Source organism: Arachis hypogaea, chromosome 12 (assembly GCF_003086295.3).
Source record: "Arachis hypogaea cultivar Tifrunner chromosome 12, arahy.Tifrunner.gnm2.J5K5, whole genome shotgun sequence".
NCBI classification, from domain to species: domain Eukaryota; kingdom Viridiplantae; phylum Streptophyta; class Magnoliopsida; order Fabales; family Fabaceae; genus Arachis; species Arachis hypogaea.
In genome coordinates, this window is record NC_092047.1 from 101,475,777 (window position 1) to 101,486,405 (window position 10,629).

At 38.0% G+C, this 10,629-nt stretch overlaps 1 non-coding gene across 1 annotated transcript; it reads left to right on the forward strand.

Moving 5' to 3' along the window:
- The first annotated feature begins 2,775 nt into the window (after positions 1–2,775).
- On the forward strand, positions 2,776–2,883 carry LOC112732138 (small nucleolar RNA R71). Its single transcript, XR_003167875.1, has one exon. It is a non-coding gene; the product is annotated as a small nucleolar RNA R71 (small nucleolar RNA).
- Positions 2,884–10,629: the final 7,746 nt, after the last annotated feature.

Genomic DNA, 10,629 nt, shown 5'->3' on the forward strand with positions numbered 1-10,629 from the left:
ATTCAGAAAACAAGAAGCATTGTCACCACATCAATATAATTAAGCTAAGTTCAAGGATAAATTCGAAACTCATGTACTTCTTGTTCTTTTGAATTTAAAACATTTTTCATTTAAGAGAAGTGATGGATTCATAGGACATTTATAACTTTAAGACAAAGTTACTAACTACTAATGATCATGTAATGAAGACACAAACACAGATAAGCACATAACATATAAAACAAAAAAACAGAGAAAGTAAGAACAAGGAATGAGTCCACCTTAGTGATGTCCTTGAGCTCTTCTATGTCTCTTCCTTGTCTTTGCTGCTCCTCCTTCATTGCTTTTAGATCTTCTCTGATTTCATGAAGGATGATGGAGTGCTCTTGATGTTCCACCCTTAGTTGCTTCCAATAATTGTGTGGAGAAAAATGTATCCCCTGAGGTATCTCAGGGATCTCTTGATTTGCAGTCAAATGTTCTACCACTGAGCTATAGATCCTTTACATAATTGTTTTACCACACCAAACTTAGAATGTTGCTCGCCCTCGAGCAAAAGAAGAAGGGATAGATGAAGAAGAAGATGTGGAAATAAAAACTAGGATTATGAGGAGGTAAGGTGGGGATCCTGTGGGGTCCACAGATCCTGAGATGATCCTGTGGTGTCCACAGATCCTGAGGTGTCAAGGCATTTACATCCCTGCACCAATTTAGGCATGCAAAATGCCCTTGCACACAACTCTGGGCGTTCAGCGCCAGGTTGGTGCCCATTTTGGGCGTTCAACGCCCCTTTGCTGCCATTTCTGGCGTTGAACACCAGAACCATGCTTGTTCTGGGCGTTCAGCGCCAGGATGCTCCCATTCTGGGTGTTCAGCGCCAAAACTATGCTCTGTTCTGGCGTTTGAACGCCAGACAGATGCTCCTCCAGGGTGTGATTTTTGTTCTGCTGTTTTTGATTCCGTTTTCAATTTTTATTTTTATTTTGTGACTCCACATGATCATGAACCTAAGAAAACATGAAAAATAAGAATTAGATAAGCATTGGGTTGCCTCCCAACAAGCGCTTCTTTAATGTCAATAGCTTGACAGTGGGCTCTCATGGAGCCTCACAGATGTGCAGAGCTTTGTTGATACTCTCCAACACCAAACTTAGAGTTTGGATATGGGAGTTCAACACCAAACTTAGAGTTTGGTTGTGGCCTCCCAACACCAAACTTAGAGTTTGACTGTGGGGGCTCTAGTTGACTCTGCTGGGAGAGAAGCTTTTCCTGCTTCCTCTCCATGGTTGCAGAGGGAGATCCTTGAGTTTTGAATACAAGGGAGTTCTTATTCCATTGAAGGACTATTTCACCTCTGTCAACATCAATCACAGCTCTTGCTGTGGCCAGGAAAGGTCTTCCTAGGATGATGGATTCATCCTCTTCCTTTCCAGTATCCAGGACTATGAAATCAGCAGGGATGTAAAGGCCCTCAACTTTTACCAATACATCTTCTACGTGTCCATAAGCCTGTCTTCTTGAGCTGTCTGCCATCTCTAGTGAGATTTTAGCAGCTTGCACCCCATAGATTCCCAGTTTCTCTATTACAGAGAGGGGCATGAGGTTTATACCTGAACCAAGGTCACACAGAGCTTTAAAGATCATGGTGCCTATGGTACAAGGTAATATGAACTTTCCAGGATCCTGTCTCTTCTGAGGCAATGTCAGTTGATCCAAATCACTTAGTTCATTGATGAACAAGGGAGGTTCAACTTCCCAAGCATCAATGCCAAACAATTTGGCATTCAGCTTCATGATTGCACCAAGAAAACTTGGCAGTTTGCTCTTCAGTAACATCCTCATTCTCTTCAGAAGAAGAATACTCATCAGAGCTCATGAAGGGCATAAGGAGGTTCAATGGAATCTCTATGGTCTCTAGATGAGCCTCAGAGTCCTTTGGTTCCCCAGAGGGAAGCTCCTTATTGGTCACTGGACGTCCCAGGAGGTCTTCCTCCTTGGGATTCACGTCCTCTCCTCTCCTCACAGGTTCGGCCAGGGCACTTATGTCAATGGCCTTGCACTCTCCTTTTGGGTTCTCTTCTGTATTGCTTGGGAGAGTACTAGGAGGGATTTCAGTGATCCTTTTACTCAGCTGGCCCACTTGTGCTTCCAGATTTCTAATGGAAGACCTTGTTTCATTCATGAAACTTACAGTGGCCTTAGATAGATCAGAGACTAGATTTGCTAAATTAGAAGCATTTTGTTCAGAGTTCTCTGTCTGTTGCTGAGTTGATGATGGAAAAGGTTTGCTATTGCTAAACCTGTTTCTTCCACCATTATTAAAGCCTTGTTGGGGCTTTTTTGATCCTTCCATGAGAAATTTGGATGATTTCTCCATGTTGAGTTATAGGTGTTTCCATAAGGTTCACCTAAGTAATTTACCTCTGCTATTGCAGGGTTCTCAGGATCATAGGCTTCTTCTTCAGAAGATGCCTCTTGAGTACTGTTGGATGCAGCTTGCATTCCATGCAGACTCTGAGAGATCATATTGACTTGCTGAGTCAATATTTTATTCTGAGCCAATATGGCATTCAGAGTATCAACTTCAAGAACTCCCTTCTTCATAGGCGTCCCATTGATTACAGGATTCCTTTCAGAAGTGTACATGAACTGGTTATTAGCAACCATGTCAATGAGTTCTTGAGCTTCTGCAGGCGTTTTCTTTAGGTGAATGGATCCACCTGCAGAAGTGTCCAGTGACATCTTTGATAGCTCAGATAAACCATCATAGAATATATCCAGGATGGTCCATTCTGAAAGCATGTCAGAAGGACACTTTTTGGTCAACTGTTTGTATCTTTCCCAAGCTTCATAGAGGGATTCACCTTCTTTCTGTCTAAAGGTTTGAACATCAGCTCTAAGCTTGCTCAGCTTTTGAGGAGGAAAGTACTTGGCTAAGAAAGCCGTGACCAGCTTATCCCAAGAGTTCAGGCTGTCTTTGGGTTGAGAATCCAACCATAATCTAGCTCTGTCTCTTACAGCAAAAGGGAAAAGCATGAGCCTGTAGACTTCAGGATCTATTCCATTAGTCTTAACAGTATCACATATCTGCAAGAATTCAGTTAAGAACTGAAAAGGATCTTCAGATGGAAGTCCATGAAACTTGCAGTTCTGCTGCATCAGAGAAACTAATTGAGGTTTCAGCTCAAAGTTGTTTGCTCCAATGGCAGGAATGGAGATGCTTCTTCCATGTAAATTGGAATTAGGTGCAGTAAAGTCACCAAGCATCCTCCTTTCATTATTATTATTTTCGGCTGCCATCTCCTCTGCCTGTTCGAAAATTTCTGAAAGGTTATCTCTGGATTGTTGTATTTTAGCTTCTCTTAATTTTCTCTTCAGAGTCCTTTCAGGTTCTGGATCTGCTTCCACAAGAATGTTCTTATCCTTGCTCCTGCTCATATACAAGGAAGAATGGCCAGAAAAATGATAATAATAATAGAGATCCTTTATACCACAGTATAGGGATCCCTTTGTAAGTAGAAGAAGAGGGGGAGATAAAGGATGTGATGTAAAGGAAGAAACACAATTGTACCAATGGAAGAGATGTGAGATGACATGTTAGGATATGAATGAATAAATAGAATGAGATGGGGGAGGAATAATTTTCGAAAATTATTTTGAAAAAGAGTTAGTGATTTTTGAAAATTGGTTTTTGAAAATTAGTTAGTAATTTTCGAAAATTAAGATTTAAAAATTAAAATAATTAATAAATTAAAAAGAAATTTTGAAAAAGGGGGGAGATATTTTCGAAAAATGAGAGAGAAAGAGTTAGTTAGGTGGTTTTGAAAAAGTTAAGAAACAAACAAAAAGTTAGTTAGTTAGTTGAAACAAATTTTGAAAAGATAAGAAGTTAGGAAGTTAGAAAAGATATTTTGAAAAGATATTTTTGAAAAAGATAAGATAAGAAGATATTTTTTAAAAGATATGATTGAAATTAGTTTTGAAAAAGATTTGATTTTTAAAATCTCAATTAATGACTTGATTCATAAGAAATCACAAGATATGATTCCAGAACTCAAAGTTTGAATCTTTCTTAACAAGCAAGTAACAAACTTCAAATTTTTGAATCAAAACATTAATTGTTTAAGTTATTTTCGAAAATTATGATTTAAAATGAGAAAAAGCTTTTTGAAAAATATTTTTGGAATTTTCGAAAGTAACTAAGAATTTCGAAAAAGATTTGATTTTTGAAAAAGATTTTGAAAAAGATAAGATTTTCAAATTTGAAAATTTGATTTGACTCATAAGAAATAACTTGATTTTAAAATTTTTTGAAAAAGTCAACTCAATTTTCGAATTTGATGAGAGAAAAAGGGAAAGATATTTTTTGATTTTTTTTTGAAATTTTTATGAAAAACATGAAAATTATGCAATGCATGAAATTTTTAGATCAAAACAATGAATGCATGCAAGAATGCTATGAATGTCAAGATGAACACCAAGAACACTATGAATGTCATGATGAACATCAAGAACATATTTTTGAAAAATTTTTAATGCAAAGAAAACATGCAAGACACCAAACTTAGAATTCTTTAATGCTTAGACATCAAGAATTCAAGAATGCATATGAGAAACATGAAAAGACACAAAACAAAAAATCATCAAGATCAAACAAGAAGACTTACCAAGAACAACTTGAAGATCATGAAGAACACTATGAATGCATGAATTTTCGAAAAAATGCTAGATGCATATGCAAGTGACACCAAACTTATGATATGACTCAAGACTCAAACAAGAAACACAAAATATTTTTGATTTTTATGATTTTCTAATTTTTTTGTATTTTCTTTTAATTTTTTCGAAAATTATTGTGAAAAAATAAAAATAAGGATTCCAAAATTTTTAATATGAATTCCAGGAATCTTGCCATGTTAGTCTTAAAGCTCCAATCAAAGGGTCAGGCATGGCTTAATAGCCAGCCAAGCTTTAATCAAAATATGAGTGTAATTCAGACATAACAAGCCTAACATACTCATTACCAAAGGAATAGACATGGCTTTACAGCCAGCCATGCTTCAACATGCTTTATGAAACACTAGAATTCATTCTTAAAAAATTTTGAAGCCACAGAATAATTTATTTTTGAAAAAAAAAATTTTTTTTTTCTTTTTTTTGAAAACCTTTTTTTTTTTCGAAAACAAAGAAGAATTTTTGAAAGATTTTTGAAAGATTTTTGAAAATAAAATAAAAAGAAAATTACCTAATCTGAGCAACAAGATGAACCGTTAGTTGTCCATACACAAACAATCCCCGGCAACGGCGCCAAAAACTTGGTGGACGAAATTGGGATCCTCAAAGTTAGTCTCTTTGTATTTGTATGAAATCAAAAATACCCCAAAGAGATCATGGTGTAATGAATTGGGATCTTAATAATCCCTGGTAATGGCACGTGTGATCACAACTCCGTTCAACTAACCAGCAAGTGTACTGGGTCGTCCAAGTAATAAACCTTACGTGAGTAAGGGTCGAATCCACAGAGATTGTTGGTATGAAGCAATCCAACTCATTTCTGATGCTATTTAAGCCAAGGATTGAAAGGGAATCAACATACTTTTACATACTTTCATACTTTAGAAGTTAGTTACCATTAGTTTAGTTTTAGTTTAGTTTAGTTTTGAGAATTAGTTCTAGAGAGAGAAGCTCTCACTTCTCTCTAGAATTAGGATTAGGTTTAGTTCAATAACCTTAGATCTAGATTTTAATTCATGCTTTCATCTCCTTCTACCTTTCAATTCCTTGTTGTTACATTCATTCTTCTTCTATTCTTTTGTTGTAATTTCCTTTATGTTATTCTTATGTTTTGTTGTAGATCTACTTTTGCTCATTCTATTTTCTTTCAATTCAATTAGAGGTAATTCATAATAATTGTGTTCCTTTTGATTGTTGTTATTAATTCATTGCCATAATTGTTGTTAGATTCTATTTTTGTTATCAATTTACTTTGCTTTTCTTTTATGCCTTCCAAGTGTTTGATGAAATGCTTGGTTGGATTTTAGTATAGATTTTGTTCCTCTTGGCTATGGTAGAGTAATTAGTGACGCTTGAGTTATCTAATGTCTTTGTTGATTGATAATTAGAAGTTGCTAATTGATTTAGATACCACTAAAGCTAGTCTTTCCCTTGGGAGTTGGCTAGGACTTGTGGAATCAAGTTGATTCATCCACTTGACTTTCCTCCATTATTAGAGGTTAATTAAGTGGTAGCAATGGACAATTGTGGTCACAATTGAGGAGGATAACTAGGATAGGACTTCTAATTCTCACAACCTTGCCAAGTGCTTTTTAGTTGTTAGTTTATTTTCATTGTCATTTACATTTCATGTCTCTTATCCCAAAACCCCAAAATACAATCCATAACCAATAACAAGACACTTCATTGTAATTCCTAGGGAGAACGACCCGAGGTTTAAATACTTCGGTTTATAGAATTTAGGGGTTTGTTACTTGTGACAAACAAATTTTTGTATGAAAGGATTATTGTTGATTTAGAAGCTATACTTTACAACGAGATTTTATTAGTGAATTTCTAAACCTCAAAAATCCAATCATCAATCACACCTCCAATGGTACAGTTAACCATACATGGGCCTGGATCACTACATTTTTCAGGTATATTTCCCATTAGAGCAGATATAGAATTACCTAAAGGAATAGTTTCTAATTCATTAATTTTATCTTTATGTATGCATAATTCTTTTAGAAACTTTGCGTATTTAGGTACTTGCTGAATAACATAAAAAAGGGGAACGGTTACCTCAACCTTTTTGAAGATTTCTAGCATTTTGGGATCAAGTTCCATCTGCTTCCTGGATTTCTTAGCAAGGTGTGGAAATGGGATAGGGGTGGCGTCTCTTACAGCTTCAGCTTGCTGGGGTTCTGCATTCCTTGGTTGGGCTGCTTCTGTTTCAGCCATGCCTTGTGCTTCATCTTCTTCTTCAACATACTCTACCTCAACCATGTCCTCAGCTGGGGCGTGTTCTAGCGGGCTTGGCTCCTCAGGATTCCTCCCTTGTAGTGTGGTTCCAGACTTCAAGGTAATGGCGTTGATGCCACCCTTGGGGTTGGGTAATGGTTGAGAGGGGATTCCACTGGAGCTCAAAGGCTGGTTGTTGGAGTTATTTAGTGATCCAATCTGTGAGACAAGAGCTTGCAAGGTAGAGTTCAAACCATTCAGAGTAGAAGTAAAGTTGTTTTCCATGGCCTGCTGTCTCCGATATAGATTGTAGTAACTCATCATTAGAAGATGAAGAGGGTTAAGTGAGCTGAGGGGTCTGCTGAGATGCTTGAGGCTGCCTTAGATGAGGTGCTCTGTAGACCTGATTCTGATTCTGCTGCCTGATGTTGTTATTGTTATTCCACCTCTGGTTTCCATTGTTATCTCTGCCCCCTCTGTTGTGAGTGTCTCTCCAACCCTGGTTAGAATTATCTCTCCAACCTTAGTTGGAATTGTCCTGCCATCCATGGTTGTAGCTGCCACCTTGATTGTGTCCTTGATTAGGGCGGTCATAGAAGTTATGAGTGGCTGCCACAGTGTTGTCCTCCTGTTGGAGTTGCGGACATTCATCAGTATAATGACTATAATCAGCACAGATCCCGCATATTCTTTGTGGAACCAACTGTTGGCTTTGCTGTGGTGGAGAAGGTTGAGCTTGCTGAGCTCGTTGTTGACTCAACTGCATCTGCTTCAGTAAGTTGGTCATTTCACATATACTCTGAGTTAGAGCAGTAGTCTCTTTGCTAGAGGATACCTCTACAACAGCTTTGGAGTTGCTTTGTCTTTGCCTATGATTCCTAGTGGATTCAGCTAAGTCGCTAATCAATTGTCACACTTCATCAGTGGTCTTGTACTTTTTCATAGACCCATTGTTAGCACCTTCCAATGTAGTTTTATCTTGAGGTTTCATGCCCTGTGTGAAGTGGCCAAGCAACACTAACTTCTCAATCATGTGGTGGGGGCATGCTTCCAGAAGATTGTTGAAGCGTTCCCAATATTCGTGGAGAGTCTCGGATTCACCTTGAACAATCATGGAAATTTTCTTCCTCAGTCTATCAGTAACTTCATCTGGAAAGAATTTTTCCAAAAATTCCCTTCTAAGCGTATCCCAGTTAGCAACAGTCGCTCTAGGTTGGGCGTAGTACCACTCTCTCGCGTTTCCCTCAAGAGAGAATGGGAAGGCTTTTAACAGAATAGAAGTTTCATCTGTACCATCACGCCTGATAGTAGAACAGGCTGCCTGGAAATCCCTAAGGTGCTTGATAGGCTCTTGAGCAGGTAAGCCATGAAACTTAGGCATCAAGTTGAGTAGTGCAGTCTTTTGTTCAAAATCTGTAGCCACCGCTGGGTGATACGCTTGATACGGTTGCAGTGTAAAGTTAGGGGCTCCAGCTTCCTGGATAGTAACTCTCCTAGGTGCGGCCATGTCACCTGCACGTAAATCAACCGAATCAGTAGAAAGGGAGCTTATTTTTTCCTTAAGTGACGTTTCAGATTCGTCCTCAGAGAGGACTAACCGACGCCGAGCTTGCCTTATACGTGAAATAGTTCTTTCAATCTCATGATCAAATACTGGCAAGCTTGGATCAGGAAGTGAACGCGTCATTCAATGAAAGAAACATGCAGCTCATAGTAGCAAAATAAAATAAAATGCAAATAAATAAATTCCAATCAATAACTTAGCACTCTATTGCAACTCCCCGGCAACGGCGCCAAAAATTGACGTGGCAAAAATTGGCGGATTAAGAAATTAATGTAAGAGATACGTTGCAAGTACAGTTCTTAACCAACAAAAATCCGCTTATCAATTTAGAAGGGTTGTCACAAAATTAGAATTAAAATACTGGGAGTATGAATCCCAGGTCGTCTCCCAACGAGTTGCAGAAAGATGTGCTATTCTATTAATCAGAGGTTTTCCAAAATGGTTTTGAGTTTGATAAACAGGAAATTAAATCAGAGAATTTATGTAATTTAAATAAAGATCTTGACCGGGAGTAGATTAATCGGAAGTTCTATCCTTGTTGGAGTTCTCCCAAGATCAATTGATAATTGAAGGTTGTTCTACTTAGTTATCCTTTACTAGGTAGAGGAAAGTCAAGTAAGTTGGAAGTCTACTTCTATTCACAAGTTCTAATCCTCTCCCTTGGGAAGGATTAGCGTTAGTGACTAGAGAGCCAGCCAACAATAAACCCAATTACAATTTAGCTCTTGAGTATTCCAACTCAAGGTTCTCCTTTTAATCCACCCCCAATCAAGTTAGAGAACTACTCCATTATCATGAACGTAAACTTAACAAGATTAAAAAGGGAAATAAAGAAAGACATGATAAACAATAATAAAAAAGATCAATTAAAAATAAAAATGGTTCTTGTATTAATAAATTCTAAAAATAATCCAATCGTAACTCTGGACAGATTAAGGATATGAAAGAGTAAGTGACAAGTAAGGAAAACAAACTAGAATGATGAAGTCTTGGCGGAGGTAATAACTCTTCTCAATATCCCAATCCAAAAAAGCAATAAAACAAAATTCTAAGAACTATGAATGTGTAGAGAGAAAACCTAGAGGAGGAGTAAAATCAGATCTAAAAACTAAAAATTATGCCGAATGAATCTCTCCTTGGTCTTTGCATGTTCCCTGGCTCTAATTTGCGTTTATGGGCCAAAAACTGGGTTAAAACATGGCCCAAAATCGCCCCCAGCGAATTCTGCAAATTCTGCAGATCGCGCACGTCACGCGATCGCGTCATCCATGCATTCGCGTCATCCAGCGTTTTTCCTTGCCACACGTGCGCGTCGTCCACGCATTCGCGTCACTCGTGCAGCTTCCAATCCACGCGTTCGCGTTAGGCACGCGAGCGCGTCAGTGCAATTTCCTCCATTTCGCGCGATCGCGTGAGCCATGCATCCGCGTCGCTTCTCGCTAGTCATCTCCTCAATTTCTTGTGTTCCTTCCATTTTTGTCATCTTCCTCTCCATTCTCTAAGCCATTCCTGCCCTATGAAGCCTGAAACACTTAACACACAGATCACGGCATCGAATGGTATAAAGGAGAATAAAAATATATAATTAAAAGGTCTTTAGGAAGCAAGTTTTCAACTATGGAGTAATTTTGGGAAGGAATTGTAAATACATGCTAATCATATGAATAAGTGGGTAAAGATTTGATAAAACCACACAATTAAACACAATATAAACCATAAAATAATGGTTTATCATTGCCCTAACAATTTCTTATGCTTCACTTCTTGGCTCCAACCTAAGCTAGCCAAGCGCAAACCGAGCACCTAAAGCATAACAAAACAAATACTTATGCACAATCAAACCAACACCAAATAAGAAAGAAACAGATTATACCTACATGTATTGATTGATAGTAACATCCCCAATCTCATTCACCAAGGCTACATCAACCAACGACTGACACACCTCGTCAGTCACAACCAAAAAAGGGAAATCTCTTTCCCAAATCGAAGATCCATCCATATCATCAGCAAACCCTTCAAGCCTGATGCACGAAAACTTGTTTCGTAACAAATTTCCTTCGGCAAGTGTACCGAATTGTCGTCAGGTAAAAACTCACTATAGAGTGAGGTCGAATCCCACAGAGATT